The following is a 26,174-nucleotide window of genomic DNA, read 5'->3' on the forward strand; positions in this document are numbered from 1 at the left end:
TGGAACCCACTAATGCAACCACCGTCTGTTTACGTGCTAGAGGAGAAAGATAGTGCAAGATTCTTTTAAGGATTTTAATGACCCCCCAACAAGTGGCCACTGTTCGGTTGACCTGTAGAGTCATGGACAATGATGTGTCAAATATTACGCCGAGGTTTCTGGCTGATTGGTAAGGAGATGGACAAGTTCCCAAAGCTGAAGGCCACCACTCACTAGACCAAACATCCTGGTACTTGCCAAAGACCAGGATCTCTGTTTTATCGCCATTCAACTTTAGGGAATTCTGGATCATCCAGTCCGAGACTGTCTGCATACAGGTCCTAAAGATGGTGGCGGAGGTGGTAACAGAGTGGGCCAGAGACACTATGATTTGGGTGTCATCGGCATATGACACAACCTCCATCCCCTGCGATTTTACTAACCTCGCAAGGGGGGCCACATAGATGTTAAATAGGGTCGGACTCAAGACCGACCCTTGTGGCACCCCATACAGCAAGGATTTAGCAGGGGAGAGGAACTCTTCAAGCATGACTCTCTGCTCTCTTAGATGTAGGAAAGAGTGCAGAAGGTTCAAGGCCGGACCCGCAATCCCTGCCTCCCTCAAGCGTGATGTTAACGTAGAGGGAGACAGGGTGTCGAACGCTGCTGTGAGGTCAAGTAAGACCAACACAGTGGTATGACCCGAATCCACCTTCAGGCGGATATTATTCACCACCCTAGTAAGTGCTGACTCCGTACTATGGGTCTTTCTGAATCCATGCTGGGAACTGTCTAGGAACCCAGAGGAATCCAGAAAGGTGGAGAGATGTAAGTTCAGGTGAGATTCGAGCATTTTTGCGGGGGCCGGTAACAGGGAAATGGGTCTAAAGTTCTTAAGCTGTTCTGGGTCCAGGGTGGGCTTCTTCAGAAGAGGCTTCACTATCGCCCTTTTCCAAGCTGAAGGGAAGGTGCCTTGAGTTATGGCCCCATTCATCACTTCGAGGAGGGGCGGAAGAAGCGTAAGCCTACAATCCTTCAGAATCTTCAAAGGACATGGGTCCAGAGGCGAGGACGATTTGGTCCGATCCAACAGGAGCTCAAGCCCGTCAAGGGAGAGTGGCAGGAAATGAGTAAGGCTCTTGGAGGGGTCTCTCTGCCAAGATTCTAGATTAGATAGAGTTTGGAGAGAGCGATCATCCAAGGTATTCCTCTGAGTTTCCAAAGCAAGATATATATCTTCAATTTTATTATGGAAAAACTCAGAGATATTATTACATAGCTCCTGTGAGCCCACAACTGGATCAGGCACTTTAAGGGAGCAGAGGGAGTCTACGATCTTGAAAAGTTCCCTAGAAGAGGTAAGTGAGGTCGTGAGATTTGAGAAAAACTCCTGTTTTTCCCTAATAACACTAGCTTTGTATTCTCTTAACAAACACTTGTGTGCCTCCCTTTCGGTAGGATCCCAAGTCTTCCTCCATCTTCTCTCCTGTCTTCTACAACTTTGTCTCAAGAGTCTTAGTGATTCTGTGAACCAGGGGGCAGAAGGTTTAAGACGTGCCGAATATCGATAAGATGCAGGGGCTAGTTCATCCACAGCTTTGGTGATAGAATTAGCAAACCCATCGGCTGCCTCATCAACGTCTCTCAAAGGAGAGTACTTGCTAGTCTCAATATAGGGAGCCAGGGCCAGATCTCTCACAGTTCCTACTTTGATCTGGACCAAGTCAGTGAGATTTCTCTGATGCTGCGCCCACTGGGACTTCAGGTCCCACAGCAAAGCCTGCATACGCCACCTGGCATGCTTTGCTAACAGGATGCAGGAAGCCATGAGGCCCAACAGCCTCAGAGTCCGTCTCACTGAAATCCAAGATAGAGGCGAAACATCTGTATCATAGCCCGAATATCCTGGATTTGCTGCTCTAGAGGATAGGCCCAAACTGCACTGTGTCCAGAACAGCTCCGATGAAAGGGAGCATCTGAGAAGGAATCATGTGGGACTTCAGCAAGTTTATAGAGAACCCCAGCGAATGCAGGAGGTTTGCCATAAACTGAAGGTGGGAGACGACAGTCTGAGGTGAGGACACCTTCAACAGCCAGTCGAAGAGGTAGGAGAAGACTGAAACCGCTAACCGGCGCAGATGAGCTGCAACCACTGGCATCACCTTGGTGAACACTTGATGGGCAGTGGTAAGGCCAAAGGGGAGTATGGTAAACTAAAACTGATGGTAGCCTATCTTGAACAGCAGGTAACGTCTGTGGCCCGGCAGGATTGGGATGTGAAAATACGCATCCTGCAGGACCAATGCTACCATGCGGTCTTCCTGGTCTAGGGAAGACCAGCCCAGAGCTAAAATAAGCATCTAGAACTTCACTTTCTTGAGGAAGAGCTTGATGGTCCGAAGATCTAAAAAGGGTAGTAACCCTTTGTTCTTCAATATTAGAAAGTAGGGGGAATAACACCCACCGCCTACTTATGAAACCGGGGCCCTCTCTATTGACCCCTAGGTAAAGAGCTTTGTAACTTCCTCTTGGAACAACTTTAAATGATCCTCCGCCAGCCGTTCTTGAAGTGGCCAAAAAGGAGGGGTGGAAAAAGGATAGGAAGGGAATAGCCCTCCTGAATGATCTGCAAGACTCACTTGTCTGATGTTATGGACCCACAGTGGAGGAGATGATGATGGATTCTCCCTCCAACTGGAGTAGTACGGTCTTGCAGAGTCAGACTAAGTGTGCTTGGAGGCTGCAGCTGACGACTTCTGGCATTCATTTCTAGGAGGGAATGAACTGCGTCCACGTCCCTGCATAACTTGGGAGGTCTGCGGAGGACGGTAGCTGAGATAGGGCTGACGCAGCTGGAACCCCCTTCCGTTGCCATGAAATCTAGATTGGTCATGAGGTGTAGACGAGAGGAACAAGGATCTGGTCATAGAACAACAGTTCTTGAACCGCTCTAGGGCTGAGTCTGCCTAGTCCCCAAAAAGACAGGATCCATCAAAAGACATATCCAGCAAGTTAGCCTGGACATTGCCAGAGAAGCCAAACGTTCTAAGCCAGGTGTGGTGTCACAAGGCCATCGTCAATTAAATCGCTCTGCCCAACTAATCAGTCATGTCAAGACCACACCTTATGGCAAATTCAGCTGCATCGCTCCCATCCTTTACTGCCTGGGCCTCCTCCAGGATTTGTGGCAGCACTTGCGCAATTGTCTCCCAAAAGGAGATGGAGAAGTGGCCCAATAAGCATGCGGTATTCACCGACCGCAATATCGGGCTGGAGGAAGAAAACCTTTTCTTCCTAGTGACTCTAGCCTCTTGTATTCCCTATTCGGATGGGCAGAAGGGACGTGCCCTGGGAAGTAGAAGCCTGCACCATTAAGCTTTCAGGAGTGAGGTGTTGGCGGAGGAACTTTGGGTCAACCGGAGTCACGCGATGGCAGAGTGCAATTGCACTATTCACAGGAGCCCGGGGCTAGCCTTAGGCCATGTGTCTAGAATGACATCAGTAAGTGACTCATTGAAGGGCAACACAGGTTCAGAGGTGGAAGTCCAAGGCTGAAGAACTTTGGTCAGATTAGTCCTGGCCTGCACAGTGGCCAACTCCAGTTCAAGGACCTTGGCTGCTCTCTTCATCACTATGGCATAAGATGCCCCCTCCTCCGTAGCCACAGTTGGCGGGGAGAGCATGCCAGTATCTGGAGATGTGTCCAGTACACTGGTTTCCCCAAGTTCCCCATACCAGTCCATCTGCTCTGCCGAACCAACCTGGTGTTCCAAAGGGCCCATATACCCCTCCAAGCCCTCTCCCATGCCTGAAATATCATCAAAATGTTCAGGCAACAACATAGAATCGCTAGGTTCTACCGGCGCCGGATTCGACGTTGAGAGATGCCGTTCTGACTCCGTGTCATCAGGGATAAGGATGGGGCTGGAACCGCCGGTGGGCACCAGCAGCCCAAAGACACTGACTTCGGGTCTAACTCCAGGTAAGGTCGCAATGGCACAACCGGTGCTGCCCTGATCCCGAATCGGATCCACGAGGTCCCACCAATGCCGTGGCCAGAGAGGACAGTGTTGAATTTGATGGGGCTCCTTCCGACCCTGCGGGGCCAGAGGGCTCACCAGAGGAGTTGGCCGACTCAAATACGTGGTGCATGGCCTCTTCGAAAATCTTTGATTTGAGCAGGGTCGCTCAGGCTCCCGGAAAGGGGAGGGAGGCGTGAAGTCGACCCAGGCTCCCGCTCCGCAGGACTGTGCCTAGAGCGTCTGTGCTTCTTACCTCGTTTGTCGACAGACGACAGTCGAGGCTTAGATGAAGTCTACTTGGACTTCCTCTTGCATCTCATCCCCCAGTGTCTCGTTGATCTAGAGTGGGAAAAAAGAGGACTTGGGGCTCCGCGTGCAGTCCAGCGACGACCTCTTCTTCGATCATGATCGATCAGGATCGGGATCTCAGGGGAGTATTGCTAGCAGGTGTTAACTGCTGGGCATGAAAATCAAGTAGGGAAGGATCACTTTCTTTCCAACAAAAAACACGTGCATGAGGGTTTTTTATTTGGGACATATTGGTATGCGACCTGCATACCCTGGTTATGCAGGACAGGTGATCCTTCCCTACTTGATTTTCATGATTCGAAACCAAGGAAGCTGGATGGATCACGTCTTCCTTCTCCCTCCACAATTGATTTATGGTTAACTGCTGAGCCCCAAGAAGCTTCATAGCCCGCTCCCGCAAGGCCTTCTGAGCCATGGCTTGACAGTCCGAGCACAACTTTGAATCGTGGTCGCGCTTGAGACACCAGAGCTAGGGGTCGGTCACTGACATGGAGGTGACAGGCGCCACAAGGTTCAAACCCTGTTAAAAAGTGACAGAGAGGTAGCTCTTCCCAGATTGCTTAACTGGGGTGGAAAGGAAAAAAATGATGGATGTGTGCATGAGTAGGTGGCGCTTATATAGATGACTGCAACGTCATAACAGACACCAATGACGTCACACGGAGCCGAATGGAGCCACCCATGGGCACGTGCAAGGGGTATTGATCGAGCAAACGTTTCTGAAACCAACCTGAGGCCCAAGAAATTCAAAGCTAATGAATCAGATAAGGAAAATACGTGAACTGGAGGTCGAGGTTGGACATGTAATTTTCTGGGTTTAAGAGATGATTGAGGGAGGAGGGATTTGAAAAAATTCTAGAGTATGGCAAAATCGAATTAGGTTGAGAAATCATTGGTCCGTAGTTATAGCCTGCCAGTGATGAAGGTATGCAGATATTTTGACACCTACCTTGATTTGTAAGAAAAAGGAATAGCCGGAACCTGAAGGTGGTCATTGGCGACGAGCTGAATCCTTGTTTTGATGTCCTGCACTACCTCGTGCAGAAGACTGGTAGTAAGCCACTGGATAACATTGGGCGTACTGGGGACAATATGGCAGAGATGAAGAGGAGTAAGCGAGGTACTGATACTGCTCCTATACTCCCATATAAGATGGAAAACCTCTCCTTCTGGCACCTCAAAAAGGCACCTTATGAAATTGTAACGTCCCCAAAGACTCAGCTGTTTGGGTATCAGTCTTTATAGCTTGTAGCCGAACAGGGCTTCTGGCCAAAAGGAAGGTTGAGAATTTTGCTTTGACCTCAGGGCGGAAGGGAGTAGCTTTAAGCCAGCCCTGGCAGTGTAAAACTGCTGAACCTACCAGCAGTTGTGGCAATGTCCATTGCACAGTTGATGACTTCTGAAGATGTGCGCTCTCCTTCCTGGTGAATCTTTTTGGCCTCTCATTTACTCTTGTCGGGTAACAGATCCAGGAAAGAGGCAAGATCGGACCATATCTGGCAGTCATTTCTGTCAAGAACTGTGAGAGAACTTGCTGTCCTCACAGACTGCACCGACATGGAGGAGAATCTCTTCCCAAAATGTTCAAGGCGTCTGCCTTCTTTGTCTGAAGGTGCTGTAAATGGTGCTGATGGGTTTTTTGACCTGAGTTGTGCTGCATGAGAGATGACCGGAACAGGCTTCTGGTAATGGGTGAGACAAGCAGGAGTGTCCTATGGAGCCTTGTACTTTTTCTCCATACAGGGGAGATTGCAGTGACTGTAGCTGGGGTCTTCATGACTTTCAACCTCTCATCCCAGATGTAGCTTACAATGGGCATAGCTCTTATGCTTTTCCTGAATGGTACCTTAATATCATAAAGGAAGTAGTTTGTCTGAATAAAAAGCATCGGCAAGATGAAGCGCTTGGATGCTTGCTCTAGCAAATTGTGGAACTGACCAATATCCTCGGTGGAGAATCAGCAGGGATTGGAGAGGGAGATAATCGTGTGAGAATGAGGTAGGCATCCCATTGTTGGAGTGGGTCTCAGATATCACCATCCTCATGATCATCATCAGGAGTCCCTGGGTATTGAAGCAAAGCAGTTTGCATTGAATGGCGAACAGAAGTGGGTAGCAAGAGTTTATTTTGCTGTGGAGTAGATTGAGGAATGAACGCCATTGGCGGTGATGCAGGGGCTGGCGCTCAGGGAGCAGAAGACAGAGGGTAACACTTCTTATAGTGTGACAACATAAATTACATGTCAGTGAGCATTGCTGAAGGCAAGCAAACCATCTCCTCCTGATACTGGGGATATTGGTCCCGATGAACTTACTAGCTGTGACCCGGATACTCTTAGTCATTATAATCATTGTCTTGGCACTTTTTGTGCAGTTCTGATGGTCTCTGTGCATATTCATAAGGTCCTTCGTCATCATCATCAGAGGCTTGTTCTTCCAGCAGCTGTGAGGGAAGCAAATGTGTGTTTGAGGACCAAATGCCTCTGTCTGTCCTGTTTTTTACATTTTTTAATGGTATTGTCGATGGTGAAGTCGGCGGATCAATGGATGGAGACGTGATCAACTCCGTGGAAACCATGGTGGTTGTCAATGGAGGTGACGTCAAAGATGTCATTGAGGTAGATGATGTCGGCGAAAGTGGACTAGTCGAAGGCTCTACATTCGACGACGATACTGATGGCACCTTTGGCTTTGATGGCCTGTCGACGAGGACGACATTGACTCCGGCATGGAAGAAGCGCCGATCGCAGCAAGGGTCAACAATGGTGCAGATTTTCTCGTCTTGCCAGGCGGAGGGGCAGAAGAGGGTTTCTTAATAGAATGTCTAAACTCGGGAGGTGATGTAGGCAGTTCAGACCTAGTTTTTTGAGGTCTACTTGACTCACCATGTTGCTTTTTTATCTCCTTTCACTCTTTGTGAGAATTAGTAGGGTTGCGCTTGTAAGACACTGAGAGGTTTTTTTGAGTCTTTATGAGGTTGCTCAAGGGAAGAGAGTGAGGAGATCTCGCTCTCTTATGAGATTGTTTGGAGGATGAAGATGATGCCTTCTCACTGTCATCACTGGACACAGGTTCCTTCCTAGCTTTAAGATTTTTGCAGCCATGAGAGCAGACACCACTCACGGTCTTCAATTTTTTATTGCAGAAAGTGTGACATACTCTGCATTCTTCAGCCTTATCGTCGGGATAAAGGCAATATATGCAGTCCTTGTAAGGGTCATAGGTGTGGAACAGGTACCACAGGCGCTGGAAAGGCTCTTCTCCTTTTCGGAAAGGTTTGAGAAAAAAACACTATAACAGACTCAAAATGAAAAGAACAATAGTCTGTCAGTGTAATTTAGCCAGACAAAAGGTGTTTAAATGCTAAAGTAAGCTTTGGAATGAAGAAAACTGAACTCAGCTCAGTGGAGACTCCCTAGTACAACATGTGGTGGAAAATCTGAGAGACTGGAACTTCCCTCAGGAGTGCTCTAAAGGCGGGACAACCCGATTGGTTCAAACCTATGTTTGGTCTCTTTTTAAAAAACGAAAGGGCCTAGGGCCTTTATAGTCTCAAGTAAATCTATTGAAGTTCCAAAACCGGCTGAGTTTAATGCAAGTCCAGTGGCTACTGGTCAGCTGGATACCGTGCAGGTAAAGGTCTCTTGAGCGTTTATGTCTCTGAAACGTAACAGGCTAGCCAACTAGCCCTTGGAGTCGACACACTGGTCCTTGGCACAAGTGCAAGAAGGTCCAGGCCTTGAAGTCTCTCGCCATGAAGTCAACAGTAGGAGCAGTCATTCTCTATCTTAAGTCCTGCCTTTGTTCAGCAGGTGCAATCTTCTTTAGTGAAACCTTACTGTCTGAGGTACACAGATTCAGCAGGTGTAGTCCTTCTGTCCTTTCCAAATCCAGCAGTGCTGGAAGCCAGGGGTGCCACTTATATGCCAAGTTCGAGTTTGTGACGGACTCCCTAACCAATAGGGCTACAATTGCCATGGAGCAACCCTACTCCTTCTGACATCATTTTCTGTGGTGTTGGCACTAATCGATTCCACAATGTATCTCTCTGCCTCAATTCAAGATGTTGAGTCCCATCTTACCTGGGTTAGAGCTATGGGCACACACTGAAAATGTGTCCAGTATAATTACCCACCTCTCCAGGAAAACCAATTCTGTTACTAGTTTTCCCCCTCTGGAGGAGATGGTGTACTGTCTACCTACACAAAGGAGCACGCAATCTAAGGCATGACTTACATATGCCTTTCAGAGGCAATAGCCACTTTAAAGATGGGGCATCTGTGGTCACAGCCCAAGGGCCATCCTGGCAAGAGAAAGTCATACCTCCTTCATCCAGTAGACTCTTTGTTCCCCTTCCTGGGGGCGCTTCACACATCTTAGCAGCGGGGTCGCAGGCTTTCTCTGGTGACTATGGCTGTAGTGAACAAGAAAAGGCTACTAGACGCTTGGGACAAGAAAGCAATGACTTTCTAAAGTTACCTTAGCATTGTAAGTTACATTAAATCCGGCTTCAGTATTAAGTCGGGTTTGTTGTAATGATTAATTTGATACCATGGAGTACTTAATTTGGTGGTCCCAAATGAAAGTTAGCACTTAATGTGTGGGCTAGTGAAAGTCCATGTTAGCTAATGGGGCTATCGGCCATTGACGCAGTGAAAACAACAATTTTAAATTCTCATTATCAGGATAAGTCATAGATAATAGAAACATGTTCTCTTCCTAATTATTTAGCACCCTGCCTTGTGGCTACTAAGGCCTTTCCTAGGCGTGACTTATAAATATTAAAAAATTATCTCTGTGATAGGGGTTCCATCTCCATTGTTTCCTGGAACCTGGCGGGTCTGGCTAACAAACTTGACTCGCCAGATTGGGGGGCATTTATAGATTTTCAGGACGTTTGCCTCTTTCAAGAGACATGGGCAAGAGAGGACCACCGGCGCGCAGGGTTCAATACATTTTCAATATGGGCGAACTGGAAGGGGAAGGGAAGCCCGTCTGGTGGACTACTCATTTGGGTGGCTTCCCATCTGGGCTGTAAAGCGAGGGCTCTACCAACCAATTGCCTAGATATCCAATGCGTACTCCTGGAATGGTCTAATGTAGTAAAATTGGCACTGATAAATGTCTACTCAAGACCAGTGGGCATAGCAAAGGTTTTTAGTACTATTGAGGAACTAGTGCTGTACTTGAGCACTTTCCCCCAGGGCATCCCGTATGTGGTTGGGGGAGACCTCAATTGCCAATTCGAGCCCCATCCATTATTCCTAGAAGGCACGACCAATGAGGAAGATGAACAATGGGGAATTCCGAAACTGGCTGGCCCACCAGTGAAGTCCTGGTCGCCATTAGCGACGCAAATTACCTGCCTGACCGTAGCAAATTCTTTAAGGGCCTGCAATGGCCGGGTAAGTGGTGATATCCCACCCAAACCGACTTTTAATAAACCGGGGTATAGTTCTCGATTGGACTACATATTTGTGGAAATGTCCGAATGGGCCAGAATTGTAGATTTCAATGTAATCCCTCGAGCTGACAGCGATCATAATGCGCTGATTCTAAAAATGTCGGTCCCGGGTGTAATGTTCCACATGCAGGGTGGTGATGATCGTATGGATTCGAGAATGATCTTATCCGCTAACCAGCGGAGAGTTCGCTGGCCCAAAATTATAGGAAACCCCAAGGATATCCAGAGGCTGTATATAAAAGCTGCCCTAGTCTTGCAAAAAGTTGACAATCTCATACACCATCCTATCTCGTCTGAGAAGACCTATAGAGAACTCGGTGTACTTCACCTAGAGTTGTGTAGCACCTTAGCTGATGTGCTGAATCCTGAGCAGAGGTAAAGGAAAAAGCAGGGGGACACGTGCCCCATGGTACAATGCCGCCTGTAGAAAGGCTAAAGCTGATCTACTAGCGGCTATGAAGCAACTGGACAATATCTCTTTGGTCAGAACCAAGAGGAAGGAGTACAAACATCTCATTTCTAATGCCAAGACCGAATCGGACAATGGCAACTGGGCAGATATGACTGCTGCTCTTAAGTTCCGAGACGCCAGGAAATTCTGGCAGATTGCAAAAATGGCTCGGCCGATCCCACTTCGGCAGTAGAGGCCAATATCGCACCCAGTTTCTGGGAGGATCATTTTAGATCTCTGTACACCGAGGCTAATATAGACTTCTCTGGGGTCCAAGATGATTTGATGGCAGGCTTGACCCCCACGCCATTTTTGGATATGGATAAATTTACCTTGGCCAAAGTAGGGGCAGCTATTGCTAGACTTGCATCAGAAAAAGCCCCAGGGTTGGACAAACTCCCTGGTGACTTATTTAAAAACGAACCCATGATTTGGGCTCCATACCTACAGGTCCTCTTTAATGCAATTCTGGAGGGGATGCCGGTGCCTAGTACTTGGCTGGGGGCGGGGATTGTTCCCATCTTCAAGAAGGGTTCTTCCCTGCTCCCAGCCAACTATAGGCCTATCAGTTTAATAGACGTCCCCCAAAAGATCTTTGCTAGGTTGATCCTGGACCGCCTATTAGAATGGATGCTAGACCACTCAGTCCTGAGCCCATACCAAGCGGGTTTAAGGAATAAAGTGTCCACTATAGACCAAGTCTTTCGACTTGCCATTATATTTTGGAAAACTGTACAGTTGGAGGGGGGCAGCCTCTATACTGTATTCGTTGACCTACGAGCGGCTTTCGATCTGGTACCTCGTAGGAAACTTTGGTCCGTGCTCACTGGTCTGGGGGTGCCACAACATCTCTTAAATATGATTATCAGATTACATACTGATAACTACGCCCAGGTCAGATGCGGCAGGGAGGGAACATTGTCCAATAAATTCCCCGTTGACAGGGGGGTTAGGCGGGGCTGTGTGCTTGCACCGACCCTGTTCTGCCTTTATGTCAACGGGGTAATTGCGCACCTGAATGGGGTCGAGAATAGTGACGCCCCCAAACTTGGAGGCAGCAGGGTGCCCGCGATTATGTGCGTGAATGACACCCTGCTGCTCTCCAAGTCCCCAATGGGGATCCAGCGAGTCCTCAGTGGCTTCAATGGGAAATCACAATTAAAGCTGGCCCAAATAGCAGGCGGAATCATTAAATTGGTCTCTAAAAACAAATCTTCTTCTAAGCCGGTGGGTCCCCCTTTAGAGATTTACAGAGAACAAGCCAGGGGAGCGGTTATGTACGGAAGTGAACTTTGGGGCTACATGTGCAACCGTGATCTGGTAGTATCTGAGAACAAATTTATCAGACATCTTCTATCACTTCCCCCTAGTACTCCACTGCTCCCCATTAGACTCGACCTGGCCCTGAGACCCCTTGATGAAGATATGGGCCTACGACCCTTATTATTCTGGCACAGGATTTGGTCTGTACCAGAGCTAGATAATTACAGGCTAGAACTGCAGGAAATTCTCACCCTCCCAAATATCGGGAAAATTCCCTGGCTAAATTATATCAAGAAAGAATTAGGGAAATTGGGGCTATCCACCCTATGGTCTGACCCACTCTCATCATGTCCCAGGGTCACACGGAGCAGCTCATTACTCAGTATCAGGAAAGCAAACTTGCTATTCACCTACAAGGAATAGGCCCAGGTACCCTAACATCATCATTTTTAATAACTAAGGACAGCTACAGGTTTGAAACTGTTTTAGATGTTATATCCCCAACATTAATAAGGAAACTGTATCTCCAATAGAGGTATGGTAGTTTACCATTACGGGCCTACACTAGTAAATTGGCCGAATCTTCCCCGTCTCATTGCCCAGGGTGTAAATCTGAACAGAAAACTGATTTGCACATATTGTTTTTTTGCAATGCTTATGCGCAGGCGCAGAGGAAATGGATTGTCCCAGTATGTAAAAACCTGGGTTTCTCCCACTGTCTGCAAGCATATAGGGTTCTTAAGACTGACTTATCAGGGCATATAGTCTTTGCCTTAGTTAAATATCTGGGGATAGTCTGGCATAAGAGGAGATATCTACTAGATGGGGATCTATGATAAATTGTTAAAATGATAAACCGTGTTGTAGACATTTTTAGTATGTTGAATGGCTGGTCCTTATATCTGTACATTGATTTCATATGTTTTAATGGTTGTATATATATCTTAATATTTACTGTTTTAGATTTAATGTCATTTGTACCTTTTATGGCACATGTTGCCGAAATAAAGATTATGATGATGATGATGATGGTCCATTTGACCTTATCAAGCAAATATTACGAGAGCTTAACCGTGGTATTGATTAGTACCTGCGTAGACAGATTGCTGCAGCCAGCACTCATTCCGCTGAGCTACAGTACAATCTTACACAAGTAGTCTGGGCGGTTTATTCATCAAAAGTCTACTTAAGACCTCCCCTGACTGGAAAAACCAGTCCAAGCAGTCCTTGCTCTAAGAGGAAGAAAGAGAGGAGGGAAAGGAGGGGGCTAGGGGAGCAGAACAAAAGAGGGTGTGGTGGAGAATGCCTAGTGCTGCCAGACGTTAGACCTCACGTTAGTGTAAATGGAGAGTGTGAAGAAATTAATCAGTAACATTTGACCTAGTGATTGATTTAGGTTTTTATTATGTGCTTTCGGGTGTTCAACAGGAGTCTAGACAGGGGCTGAGAAGTGAGTGCTAAAAGTGAGAACAGCTGGAACAAACACGAAAGAGGTCACATTTATTAGAAAAGTATTAAAGTGATCAATAACTTGGACTCATTTTGATCACACTTTGTTCATTGAGGTTGCCAAAAATGAGGATGGAAGTGCATAGTCAAGGGTAGAAGGAACTAAAAGTTTCAAGAGTCCACGTGTTATGCAAGAAAGGGGACACAATCGGTCTTCGGATCCCTTAACCGGTTGAACCTTCGAGGTTTCCCTCTGGTAAGCACATTAAAGCTCGTATTTGGTTTAGTCTAAAGGTGACTTTGGCGGCTGAGCCAACGAGCATGCTACCGAGTGAATAATAAAAACGTGTAAAATAGTAGAGCCGAGACCTGAGTGACTAATTGAGCTGTATGGAGGAGGGAGTAAATGATCAGGCAAGTACGTTGATGAGTGAGAGGATTGAAGACACTTGCTAATGTTATATTTCTGAGAGTTAGCATAGAGCTGCTCGAGAACCACATTAAGTTGTCATGAACTTTTTCTTGTCGCTATAGCACAATACAAAATGAGCCACTTGCAAGTGCTGTTTGGTTGAGAAAGTGATAGCACATTGCAATTTTGCTAGTGTTGTACCAATTGTCCGGATCGATTCAGGTTAAATAAAATAACGTTAATCAAAGCCCCAACTGAGACCTACTTGATGCCTTCATGTGCGGTCTCTGGACTCCTTGCAGGGCTCCGTGGCAAGCAACAGTCTCCAGTGCAAGTCCACAAGGGGCAGCAAACACTGACCAGAGCTGATTGCTAATTGGTTTAATTAGATTTCAGTTTATTTCCTTCCGGGTTCCAGAAGATAGTCAGGGAATACAGGGGTGGCTGGCAACTACTGAGAGTGGTGTGACGGTCTGAGCACCGGCAGTTTTTTCAGGGGGCCTCGAAATGGGTCTCTAGTGGTCTGTTTTTTCCCCGGACTGCAGTGACAGCAGGCACATCCATGTGTGCGTGGTGAGCGTTGTAGAGGAAGGGAAATCCTTTAAAGAGAGTAATTTTCTCTCTGGATTTCCCTTCTCTTTTTGAAACTCAGGAGCTGCAACACTGTCGTGGTGTCACCAGGGCTTTAAGTGGAAGTTTCTTCAATATTATATACAAGCCATAGTTGCTGCTTATTAATCTTATGCAACTAGCAACCATTGACAAAGCCAATAGTCGTGACTTGTAGGTATGATGTGACTTGTATCATATATCTAGACGCAATTACAGGAACAGCAAAATACAAGTCGGAGGGCACACTGCTAAACGCACAAGTTACTTACTTTCGGTAACAATATATCTGTAAGAAACAGTAGTTAGTATTAGATTCCTTACCTTAGAATATCCCCAGGCGTCAGACTGGATCCGGAAAAATATGCGTAGCAGTACCCCTGCGCGTCGGTAGCCGTCGTCTGCGGCTCCGCGTCCGTCGTCGGCGTCGTTGGCGCTGGGATGACATCGTCGGAGTTCTTAGACGCCCCCCTCGCGCGCTGACGACAGTTCTTATACATAGCTTTTCCGCACCAGAAACGCAGAGCCATGATAAAAACCAACACTGGTGCCATGAAGCTAGGGCCCTGAAAGGGGATGACCTTAACCCTAGATATCGGTTCGCAGAACGGTATGGATGGGTGGGGCGGTAAGGAATCTAATACTAACTACTGTTTCTTACAGATATATCGTTACCGAAGGTAAGTAACTTGTGCATCTGAAAGAAACAGGTTAGTATTAGATTCCTTACCTTAGAATAGATACCCTAGCAATACCAACCCCGGTGGTGGGTCTGCGAACCAATGATCACACCAGAAAGTCCTGGAGAACGGAACGGCCGAAAAAGCCATCTCTCCGGACTTGGCTGTCCCGGCAGTAGTGTCTTGCAAACGTGTGCAGCAAGGCCCACTTAGCTGCCTGACAGATGTCCTGCAAGGGGACTCCCTGACCAAGGGCAGTAGTAGCCGCCGTGGCCAGAGTGGAATGGGGCCTCGCCCAATAGGAGGCTCCTTTTTAGCCAAAGAGTAGCATACCTTGATGCACAACACGACCCACCGAGAGATGTTCCGCTTGTGCACCGCCCGACCTTTCTTAGCGCTCACGTAACCAACAAAGAGTAGGTCATCCACCCGGAACTGGCGTGTGCGATCCAAATACAATGTGCGCGCACGTTTTGGGTCCAGACGGTGGAGCCTCTTTTCCTCTTTCGAGGGATGCAGAGGTGGAAAGAAGGTGGGCAAGGTGATGGACTGCCCGATGTGGAAGGCTGTGACTACCTTGGGCAGGAAAGAGGGTCGCGTCCGCAACACAACTTTGTCCGGATGGATAGAAAGGAAAGGAGGTTTAGAGGAAAGAACCTGGAGCTCACTCACCCTCCTGGCAGAGGTGATGGCAACCAGGAATGCAGTCTTGAGAGTAAGGAGACGAAGAGGACAGTTATGAAGTGCCTCGAAAGGAGCACACATCAGATAAGTCAGAACAAGGTTCAAGTCCCACTGAGGCATCACAAAAGGAATAGGAGGAAATATATGAGTGATGCCCTTCAAAAACCTATTTACAACTTGGGACTTGAACAAAGAGGGCTGATTAGGGAGCCTTAAGAAGGCGGAAATAGCAGAGAGGTAGCCCTTGATAGTGCCCAGAGCAGAGCCATGCTGGGCAAGAGAAAGAAGAAAGAGTAGAACCTCTGAAAGAGGGGCAGAAAGGGAATCCACAGCCTTGGCTGTGCACCATGCCACAAATTTGTTCCACCTGCAGGCGTATACCGATTTTGTGGAGGGACGACTGGCTGCCAGAATCACATTACAGACTTCAGGAGGCAAGTCAAATGGCCTCAACTGCCGCCGCTCAATCTCCACGCTTGTAAGTGGAGACTGGACAGGTTCGGGTGGAGGACCGTCCCCAGCTGCTGCGACAAAAGGTCCTCCTAAAGAGGCAGACGAATCGGGGGATCAACAGACATGCTGAGTAGCTCAAGATACCAGTATCTTCGTGCCCAGTCCGGAGTCACAAGGATAACTTGGGCCCGGTCGCGTCTGATCTTCTTCAGCACTCTGGGCAGAAGTGGTATTGGCGGAAAGACGTACAACAGACCGCTGCTCCACTCGCGCCGAAAAGCGTCTCCGAGCGAGTGACGTCTTGGAAATTGCAACGCGCAGAACTGATGACATTGCGCGTTCTCTTCTGTGGCGAATAGATCTAACCAAGGCTCTCCCCACTGCTGAATGAGGCCTTGCGCCGCGTCTGAGTTCAGACGCCATTCGTGATCCATCATGCACCGACGGCTTAGTTCGTCTGCCCTGGCGTTCAGGGAACCTGCCAGGTGTTGTACCACCAGGGTCACGCCCTGATGTTCCAGCCACTGCCAGAGGCGCAGAGCCTCCTGGCAAAGGGTCCACGACCCCACCCCGCCCTGTTTGTTGTAGTACCACATGGCGGTGGTGTTGTCCGTGAGCACCTGCACTACACTACCCCGGACAGAGGGGAGGAATGCCTTCAGTGAAAGCCGGATCACCCGCAGCTCCAGAAGGTTGATGTGGAGCCGGGACTCCGCCGGAGACCAGAGGCCTCTGATCTCCGCTTCACCCATGTGGCCCCCCCAGCCCTGGAAGGACTCGTCCGTCACAACTACGTGCTCCGGTTGGGGTAGGGAGAGGGATCTGCCGCTGACCCAATCGCGGTCCGTGAGCCACCACTGCAACTGTCTTGCAGTGCCCTCCGAGATCAAGACATGGTTGGACAAGTTGCCCTGATGCTGGGCCCACTGAAACTTCAGGTCCCACTGCAGAGCCCGCATCCGCCACCTGGTATGATGCACGGGAAGGATGCAGGAGGCCATCAGCCCCAGAAGCCGCAGCGTCAACCTGACCGAGACTCGGGATAACAGCTGAAAGATCAGAATCAGAGCCTGAATATCCTGAACCCGCTGTTCGGGAGGATAAACCCGAAACTGCGCAGAGTCTAGAACTGCTCCGATGAAGAGGAGATTCTGAGAGGGACACAGGTGTGACTTCAGCACATTGATGGAGAACCCCAGCAGGTGCAGGAGGTGGGCCGTAGTCTGGAGGTGGCTGACGACTGTCTGGGGCGAGCCCGCCTTCAACAATCAGTCGTCGAGGTAGGGGAAGACTAAAACCCCTAACCTGCGCAGATGAGCCGCGACCACCGCCATCACTTTCGTGAACATCCGTGGGGCGCTGGTAAGGCCGAAGGAGGGCACGGTAAACCAAAAGTGCTTGTGGCCTACTGTGAACCGCAGGTAACGCCGGTGGGCTGGCAGGCCGGGGATGTGAAAGTAAGCGTCCTGCAAGTCCAACGCTACCATCCAGTCTCCCAGGTCCAGGGCAGCTAAGACCTGAGCCAAAGTCAGCATCTTGAACTTCTCCTTCCGGAGGAAGCCGTTGATGTTCTGCAGGTCCAAGATAGGGCGTAGGCCCCCTTTGCCCCTCTTGGGAACCAGAAAGTAGTGGGAGTAACAACCACACCCTACTTCTGGCCCAGGAACGCGCTCGATGGCCCCCTTGGCCAAGAGGGCCGTAAATTCCTCTTGCAGAAGATTCAAGTGATCCCCCGACACGCGGTGGTACTGCGGTGGCATGGCTGGAGGGGTCGCCTCGAAGGGGAGGAAGTAGCCCCTTCGGACGATTTGCAGCACCCACCTGTCCGAAGTGATGTTGCACCAGTGAAGGAGGTGATGGCAAACCCTGCCCCCCACTGGCGTTATGTGGGCCTGAAAGCTCGGACTAGGAACGCTTTGAGGCGGATGCTGCGGGGATGGATGTGGACTGGCCTTGCCGTTGTCCCTGGGCACTGCCACGGCGGTTTCCACGTCCGCCACCGCGCTGGATGTTAGTCTGCGGTCCGTGGCGGGAAGGATGTGTGGGGGCGCCCCTTCCTTGGCCACGAAAGGAGTGAAAGGCAGCAGGTTGCTGGCTCGGGCCGACAGGCCCAAGGACTTGGCCGTAGCCCTGGAGTCCTTAAAGCGCTCAAGCGCACTGTCTGCCTTGTCGCCAAAGAGGCGACGGCCATCAAACGTCATGTCCATAAGGGTGTTTTGGACATCAGCCGAAAAGTTGGCGGACCTCAGCCAGGCGTGGCGATGAATCGCCACCGCCGTTGTATCCAGTCCACACCGGATGGAATACCGTGCCGCATCTCGACCCTCCACAAGGGGTTGGGCGAGTTTAGTCCGGGTCTCCTCCGGACATTGTGGCAGTACGGCCGCGACCGTGTCCCACAGAGAGTGGGTATAACGGCCCAAGAGGCACGCAGTGTTAACGGACCGCACCCCAAACTCAGTGAGGAGAATATCTTCTTGCCATACTGTTGGTACCTCTTGGATTCCCGATCGGGGAGAGCCATCGGAAATGCGGTCTGGGAGTTAGAGGCCTGGATGACCAGGCTTTCGGGGGTGGGGTGGGTGGACAGGAAGCAAGGGTCACCCTGAGCCGGGCGGTGGCGTCTGGCCACGTTCCTATCTACAGGGGGACCTGTAGCGGGCCTGGACCAGGTGCCCAGAAGAACGTCAGATAAGGCCTCATTAAACGGCAGCAGAGGCTCCGAGGAGCTTGCCTGCGGTTTAAGGACCTCAGTGAGGAGGTTAGTCCTCACGGCCATGACGAGAAGTTCAAGGGATAAGGCCTTGGCCGCCCGCGTCAACACCACACTATAGGCAGCCCCCTCCTCTGTAACCACGGTAGGAGGGGAGACAAAACCAGAGTCTGGCGAAGTGTCCAGACCACTGGCATCCCCTAGCTCACCTGTCCAATCCTGATAAGGCTGTCACTCACGTGCCAGAGGGTCCTCAGACCCCTCCCAATCCTTCTCGCCACCCATCTCCTGATACTCAGGGTCAAAGGATGGGGCTGGGTCATAGAAGCAAAAATCTCCTAGCGGCGCCGCCGGACCCAAATCGAGGGTAGGACCAGGGACGACGTCGTCTGGGAACAGCGTCGGGGCGACACCCTGGGGGCCGGCGCCGGGGAGGTCGTAAGGTCGACCGGCGACGACCCGGATCCGGAACCGGATCCGGCAGGACTCTGCGGCGTCGGGATCAAAGTCGCCCACAGCGCCGAAGCACCGGACGGCATTGGGGCCGAAGCACCCGGCACACTTGGGGACCCAGTCGGGCCGCGGAACTCGACCGAGGAGTGAGCGACCTCATGGCCATGAGGAAGGCCTCGATCTCCTCCGGCGTCGCGTTCTGCCCAGGGACCGGCGGGTATGGAGCAGGCCGCGACGCCTGCGGCTCCGCATGGGAGCCGCGTGGGTTGTGTCACCCGAACCCCATCACGCGAGCGTCGGAGGGAGTCAGAAGAGCGATGTCGCCTCTTCGACTTCTTGTGCCTCTTACCCGAGGACTTGGAGCCCAGGAATGGTGTTGACACACAGACCTATGATGACTCCGGCCCCGCGACCGGTCCCTCGACCTCCTTCCAGACCGGGACCTCGCACGGCGCGGGGAAGACTGCCGGAGATCGAGGCGCTTGCGGGACCGCTCCCGCCTAGCCTTTGACGTCGAGGCCCGGCAGTCGGGGCACGACTAGTCATCGTGGTCGGGCCCCAGGCAATGCAGACACCAGCGATGGGGGTCGGTAACCGACATCAGTCGGCTGCAGTCGACGCAGGGTTTGAACCCGGGCATCCCTACCGGCACCGTCGGAGTCGTTCGACTAGAAAAATAGATTAAAAAGATCCAAAAAGTTTAGTCAAAAATTGACTAAAGGGTACCATTTTCCCCGGACCTGCGCTTGCTGGCGCGGAAAAAAGAAGAACTGAAGTCAGCGCGGGAGGGCGGCGTCTAAGTACTCCGACGACAACATCCTGGCGCCGCAGCCGACGGACGCGGAGCCGCAGGAGACTCCTACCGACGCGCAGGGGTACTGCTACGCAAAATTTTTCGGATCCAGTCTGACGCCTGGGGATATTCTAAGGTAAGGAATCTAATACTAACCTGTTTCTTTCAGATACAGATTTTTAGCTTACATGTTTTAAGCCACACCCTCAATTACATTGACCACGCCCCTTTGAGGGACCGCCCGAGTTTTTTCATCCCACTTAAAGCCCTGCTCTTGGGTATCCGCTCCAGCGGTGTTCGAGGCATAGTCTTTGTGCCACTTCAACTGTGCATGGAGCAGGGACTTGTCACAATAGCTTTGCAGGCAGTGTGTGCAATTTCAGCTTAATGTCGGTAATGATAGAACAGGGGAGAGACAAAAATTTGTTGTACCCCTTGTAAAGGTATTCTCTCATAACCGTAATAATATTAATTGTCTGAAGCATGTAAACTAATCAACCAAATGCACCTGAATTCGACAACACGTGGGAAGAACTAACTGCTGTTTTACAAAACTCTAATTTGGTAATAAAAACCATGAGTCGAACTAATATAAGAGCTATTATGACGTAGATATAACTGAATAAACGCATGTGTTTTGTGCTTATGGTAGAAGTGTTTTGTGGCAAATAAATGCAGATGGTAAGTAAAAAATATTAGTTCCCATTTTGGCCTAGTCCGAAAGGGGCTTTTTAAACGTGATGGTGGAAATGAAATCGAAAGATGGCCCCCACACATGCACGAATGAGATAACAAGTCACGAGTGTATGGCCTATGCCCGGAGCAAGAGAGGTCAAGGCCAGCCTGGCCTATGAACAGGAGTTGTGCCAAAGTTGCCTGCATTTAAAAGTCTGGGAAAGGAACAAAACTGAATTTTGAATGTTTGGAATGGATACAAATGATAGACAAGTACAAATGTGAACATTAAGTCATGAGAAACTTCGATGTGACTTTGCAAATTCACGAACAGGTTTAAGCAAGGAGGACATGAGGTGAGCATCACCACCCCTCTAATGGACCAATGAGAAATGAATGTGGACCCTAAAAGTTTCAATTTTGGGTTTAGATAGTTAGTGAAAAGGGTATAAAAGAGCTTGTGCGAATGAGGGTGAGGTTGGTTCCGTGGGTTTTTCTTTTCGTACCACAACATGCTGTCAGCTTGGACAATTTTTCTGGTGCAAGAGACTGAAATAATTTGGACTTTAAACTTTGATGGGAAAAGGAAACAAGATCTGTCGCGGAGATTCTATGTCGGTGGGGAGACATCGAGGAGGTTAGAAAGACAGTCAGCTTGGGAACCTGTTCTATGCAGTTCTGTCATCTTCCTATGGCAGATTGGTAATGCGTATTTTTTAATTTGCTTTGCTTAAAATGTATTAAATAATGTTTAGAATGTGCTTGTCTAATAAGATCTTTACAATATAAAATTCTCTCCTAATGAATCTAGATAAAATCCTGTAAAATATAAACTCAAGTCTGTGTTTATAAAAGTAAAAGTCATGTCAATCTAGTGTTAGAAAGTTATGGGAATATTGTGATTGAGCTGGATTTAATCGCCATCAACTGATTCCTACTAGTTGGTCCATCGACCAAATAGCGGAGTACCTTGAAGTTTGCTCCTTTTGACTGTTGAACATTTGAAATTATAATGTATAAAATGTATAAAATGATTGTATAGGTTAACACGGTACCCTGCATATCTAGCAGCTCACCTACTTGTCACTGATTCAGGGGCAGAGTAGAATTTTATGTGAGAGTGTGTGACTCGCGGTGCTATGGGCCCCACCGACGCGTAAAATAAGTTGCTCCTGGATTAGTGAGATGGGTGTGAGGGTTATTTGAAAGCCGCACTGCGTCAGTAACGCAATAGGTGTGACGTTAGCTGTATATCCGGCATATATCATGTGTTACTTGATCTGTGAGCCAGACAAGGTGCTGTCTGTCGCTGCACTTGTGTCTGGGATAGGTGTTGTGCCCGTGTGCCTTGCCAGCAATCTTTGGTATGAAGGTACAGACCTTCTTTTGGAAGTGCGCTCCTTTTTCACAGTAGTGTTTTCGTTTGCTTTGTAGGCAAAAGTTATGTAAGGTCAACATTAGCCGTGCTTGGCTCTAGTATGAATCAAGACATTAAAATCCTGCGTTTTTTTTTTTTTTCATAACAGGTTTTATTGCTTGATTAGGCAAGGGATAATCACAGTTTTCCACAATCAGGACGACACTGTCAAGTAGCAAAGCACATTTCAATATACATACAACCCAATCAATTGGAGGAAAGGAAATGAAAAAGGGAAAGGGAAACATACCCCCCTACCACCCCCAGCTCCCCAACTACCCAGTGTCCCATCTACCCACCCCTTATCCCACCCTAACCCCATGCACGTGATCACAACAGCTCCGTCAATTGATTATGATATAGCAATCATCGAGTGTCACTCTAGGCCTGAAGGTCCTCTACAGTAGGCAAGCCTTCGTCAGGGGCAGCTGGAGGTTCCAGGGTCAAACCCTGTAGTCTGCCCATCTCTTCCATATTTTAAAGTGTTTCCGTGGGCATCCTCTGGCCTCAAACACGGGCCGCTCCAGTCCCATAAAATAATCAAGACCTGCCTTCCAGGCCCCCAGCGGCGGAGCACGGTCAGTCTTCCAAGACCTCGCCAGGTCCCGCTTAGCCACCACTAGACCCAACAGCAGAAGGTGGCGTTTGTAGATATTCCCGCCCACATTCTCCAAAACATGTAATAGACCCAACCGGGGGGAGCGGGGGAGATCCCACCCCAGCACCTCTGACAGACAGCTCCAAACCCCGGGTCAGACCAACGCAAGACCAAACCGTGTGCAACAGCGTACCTCTCTCAGTCCCACAACGCAGGCACTCTGGGGATGCAATCAGGCCCGCCCTCCACAATCGTTCCCGAGTATAGTATGCCCTGTGTAGGTATTTAAACTGGATCAGTCGGAGACGCACTGCGATTGCAGCTCCACATGGGGACTCCAAGGCCTCCCTCCAATCGTCCTCATCAAGGGGGCCAACATCCCTTTCCCAGGAATCTTTGAGTGGGAGCAAAGAGGCGGAACAATGAGTGACTAGGGTTTGATAAATTCGGGACACCTTCTTGTCTCCCAGGTCTCCCATAAAGATTTTGGCTTCCACGGGACTGAATTCCGGTAGTTGCTCCAGGCCGACCAAGCTTGGGGCGAGCGCGTGGCGGAATTGTAAGTATTTAAAGAATTGAGATTTGGGCATTTGAAATTCTGAGCTGAGGTCCTGGAAGGATTTAAGTGTAGTCCCAGTCAGGACATGGCCAAGGGAGGAGATTCCAATGGAATCCCAGCCTCCAAATCCTGATAATGAGGACAGAGCAGGTAGCAGTCCATATCCTGCGTTTTTACCTCGCAGTTCTGCGCTGTCAGTCGTCAGACAACTGTCCAGCTCTAGTGCTGCCTCTAGCGCGGTCAGTCTTCAGAGCTCCCCTCTCTCTTTAGTGCGTTCTTCAGTGGAGAGTCACTCGTTAGACGCTCTCTCTCTCTCTAGAGTGCTGTCACAAATCAAACCTCCTCTCCTTAGTGCTGTCACTCTAGCCGCCCACACTTCTCATCTACAGAGCTGCCTTTAGTGCTGTGTCATGTCCTGCCTGTCTCCACTCTCCAGTCTGGGTGGGTCCTGCACCTACAGCTGAGACTCCCAAGCACAGGGGTCGTTGTGGAAGCAGAGACTGAGGAGAGAGCATTTCATGTCACACGAGGGGTGTGAAGGTTGAATGAAGAGGAGTGAGGAAGCAAACTGGAAAGGGCAGACTATGAATCGAGGTTGGTGAGGATGTGGCAGGCAGTAGAAGGGGGTGGGGACACTTCAGCAGCCACAAGCGCACATTTTGACTAATGCACACCAGAAATGCAGCGCTTTTAGAGTCAAAATCAGGCTACACGGGAGTCCTAGTGGGTGGGTGCATGCATGCGCTACATGCAAGGAGGGGGTATGCAAAATAAAATAAAAAGTAACTTATCTTGCTTGCACATCGCTAACAGAGGTCCTCTTCTCTCGGTATGAGAGAAGCGCCAGGATTGGAGGAAGCAGCTCTCTCGGCACTACCGGGGGCACTGGAGGCTTCTTCAGGCTCTCAATCCAGCTGTCTAAGAGAGCTGGGCTGAGAGGTTTAAACTGCACATGTCTGGCTGGCCTCCGCAAGACGGCTGGCCAAAGAAAAATGTGCACTTTAAACAGTGCATAGGCAGCCCTCTGCCCACCAATCCTCCTCCCTTGTGCCACTCAGCAGGCCCCGCCCCTTCTTGACACTCTGTTCAGGAGCTTTCTAATGCACAGCGGGCACGCAGACGTAAAATCAATGATCATCCTTATACACACATGAATGGCACCTGCAGAACAAACAGCACACACGCCCATTTTCTTTGTATTTTGTTTTTCCAAATTAAGCAATGCATCCCATAAGGCCAGTGCTTCTTATCGTCTTTTTCGGGGCCGAAGCAGAAAACGGGCGCCTAGTGACAGTTTTCACTCCTCCTACCAGGCTTAAAAACGGCAAAAGTAAAAATAGTAAAGCGTGACAGGAATTGTCATTGTCGATCTGGCATCAGTCACTGTCTGGTGCACCAACCTCTGTCCCAACACTTCCAGCTCCAAAGAAAGACCTAAGAGGAGCCCAAGCCAAGAAGAACAAGTAACTTACCTTCGGTAACGATGTATCTGTAAGAGATCTACATTAGTTAAAGATTCCTTACCTTAGAAGTACCCCCAGGCATCAGGAGCAATTTTTTTATAGCAGTACCCCTGCGCGTTGGTAAGTGGCGTTGGTTGACTCGAGGTTAGTTGTCGGCGTCGTGGTCGCCAGGATGATTTGCGGTGTCTACTTAGACGCCGCCCCTTCGCGCTGACGTCAGTTCAGACATGACTTTCCATACCAGAAGCGCAGAACCATGCAAGACACTGACCACTGGTGCACAAAACTAGGGCCCTGTAAGGGAGTCCATATACCTAGAAGTCAGTTTGCAGAACAGGGAGGATGGGTAGGGCAGTAAGGAATCTAGAACTAATGATTTTCTCTCACAGATACATCGTTACCGAAGGTAAGTAACTTACTCATCTGAAAGAAACCAATACTATCCCTGGAGGCGGGTCTGAGAACCAAGTTCGCACCAGGAAGTCCTGGAGAACAAAATGGCTGAAAAAGCGGTCTCTCCGAACTTGGCTGTCCAGGCAGTAATGCTTTGTAAACACGTGCAGTGATGTGCAAGGGGCTTGCAGGCAGATGTCAACCAGGGGAACTCCACGTCCCAAATCAGTAGTGGCTCCCGTCGCCCTGGTAGAGTGGGTGAGCGACTCTACTGGAGGTTCCCTCTTTGCCAAACAATAGCAGATTTTGATGCATAGGACAACCCATCGAGAGATGGTACATTTATGCACTGCCTGACCTTACTTGGAGTCCACATAACCTACGAAGAGTTGATCATCCACCCCGAAAGCTTTAGTGCGGTCAAGGTAGAACGACAGCCCAGGGGCGTGGCCTGCTGTGCAGCGGAATGGCCGCTCTTTGAGTGCTCTCCGCCGGCTGGGACAAAATACTGATAAAATCTTGCACGTCGGATTAACTGCACATCACCCAGGACCACTTCATGGACGGTTGACAGTGTGGAGACTCTGCGAGAGATGTCTCGGGGACCCGTTGGCACCCTGGGGCTGAATTAAAGTGAGCGGGGTGCAGACTTCGGAGGAACGAGGGACATCGTGCTGGGCAATCGGCGGGAAGCGCTGAAAATTGAGCCAGAGGCTGTCGGAATCTCATAGGCCTCTCGCTGTTGGGAGAGGCTCCGCCTTGGCGCTGTTGTGGAAACGTCTTGCCCGGAATAAGACTCCCCGCGGGCGTAGCGTGGAGAGCTGCTGTATACCCGCCTGCCACCGGACGGGAGTGAACGGAGTGCGAAGTTTATATGCCTGGGGACCCCCGGTGTGTAGATCCTGTGGATCGGCTGGGAGCAGGGCCGCCGCGGGCAGGGAGCGCCACGCGAGCGATCTTGCATGATATTACCCAGGTTTATGGGGTGCGCTTGGGTACTGCAAGGTGGGAGCTGGAAGGAGCAAATACACCCCTGCCCTGCAGGTGCCTGCCGCACATGAGCTCCGGCACCCACAGACTGTTTGCAGGTACGCCTAGGACCGCCATTTTGTGACGCCCGTCTTCAACACCCGAGATTGTTGCCCGGCCCGCGTGGCGGCTGCGCACAGAACTCAGCTGCATTGCGAGCAGAGCGCAAGTGGGGAACTCTGGCTGTTACTGACTGCGCTTCGAGCTCTATGTGGTGGCCCCTTGATGGTGGACTGACTGGCAGGGACTGGGGAAGATGCGGCAACGCTGTCTTTCGGCGCTAACGCCGCCGGGGGCCCTCTGCTGC

The sequence above is a fragment of the Lissotriton vulgaris genome, chromosome 7 (genome assembly GCF_964263255.1).
Source record: "Lissotriton vulgaris chromosome 7, aLisVul1.2, whole genome shotgun sequence".
In the NCBI taxonomy this organism is placed as follows: Eukaryota; Metazoa; Chordata; class Amphibia; order Caudata; family Salamandridae; genus Lissotriton; species Lissotriton vulgaris.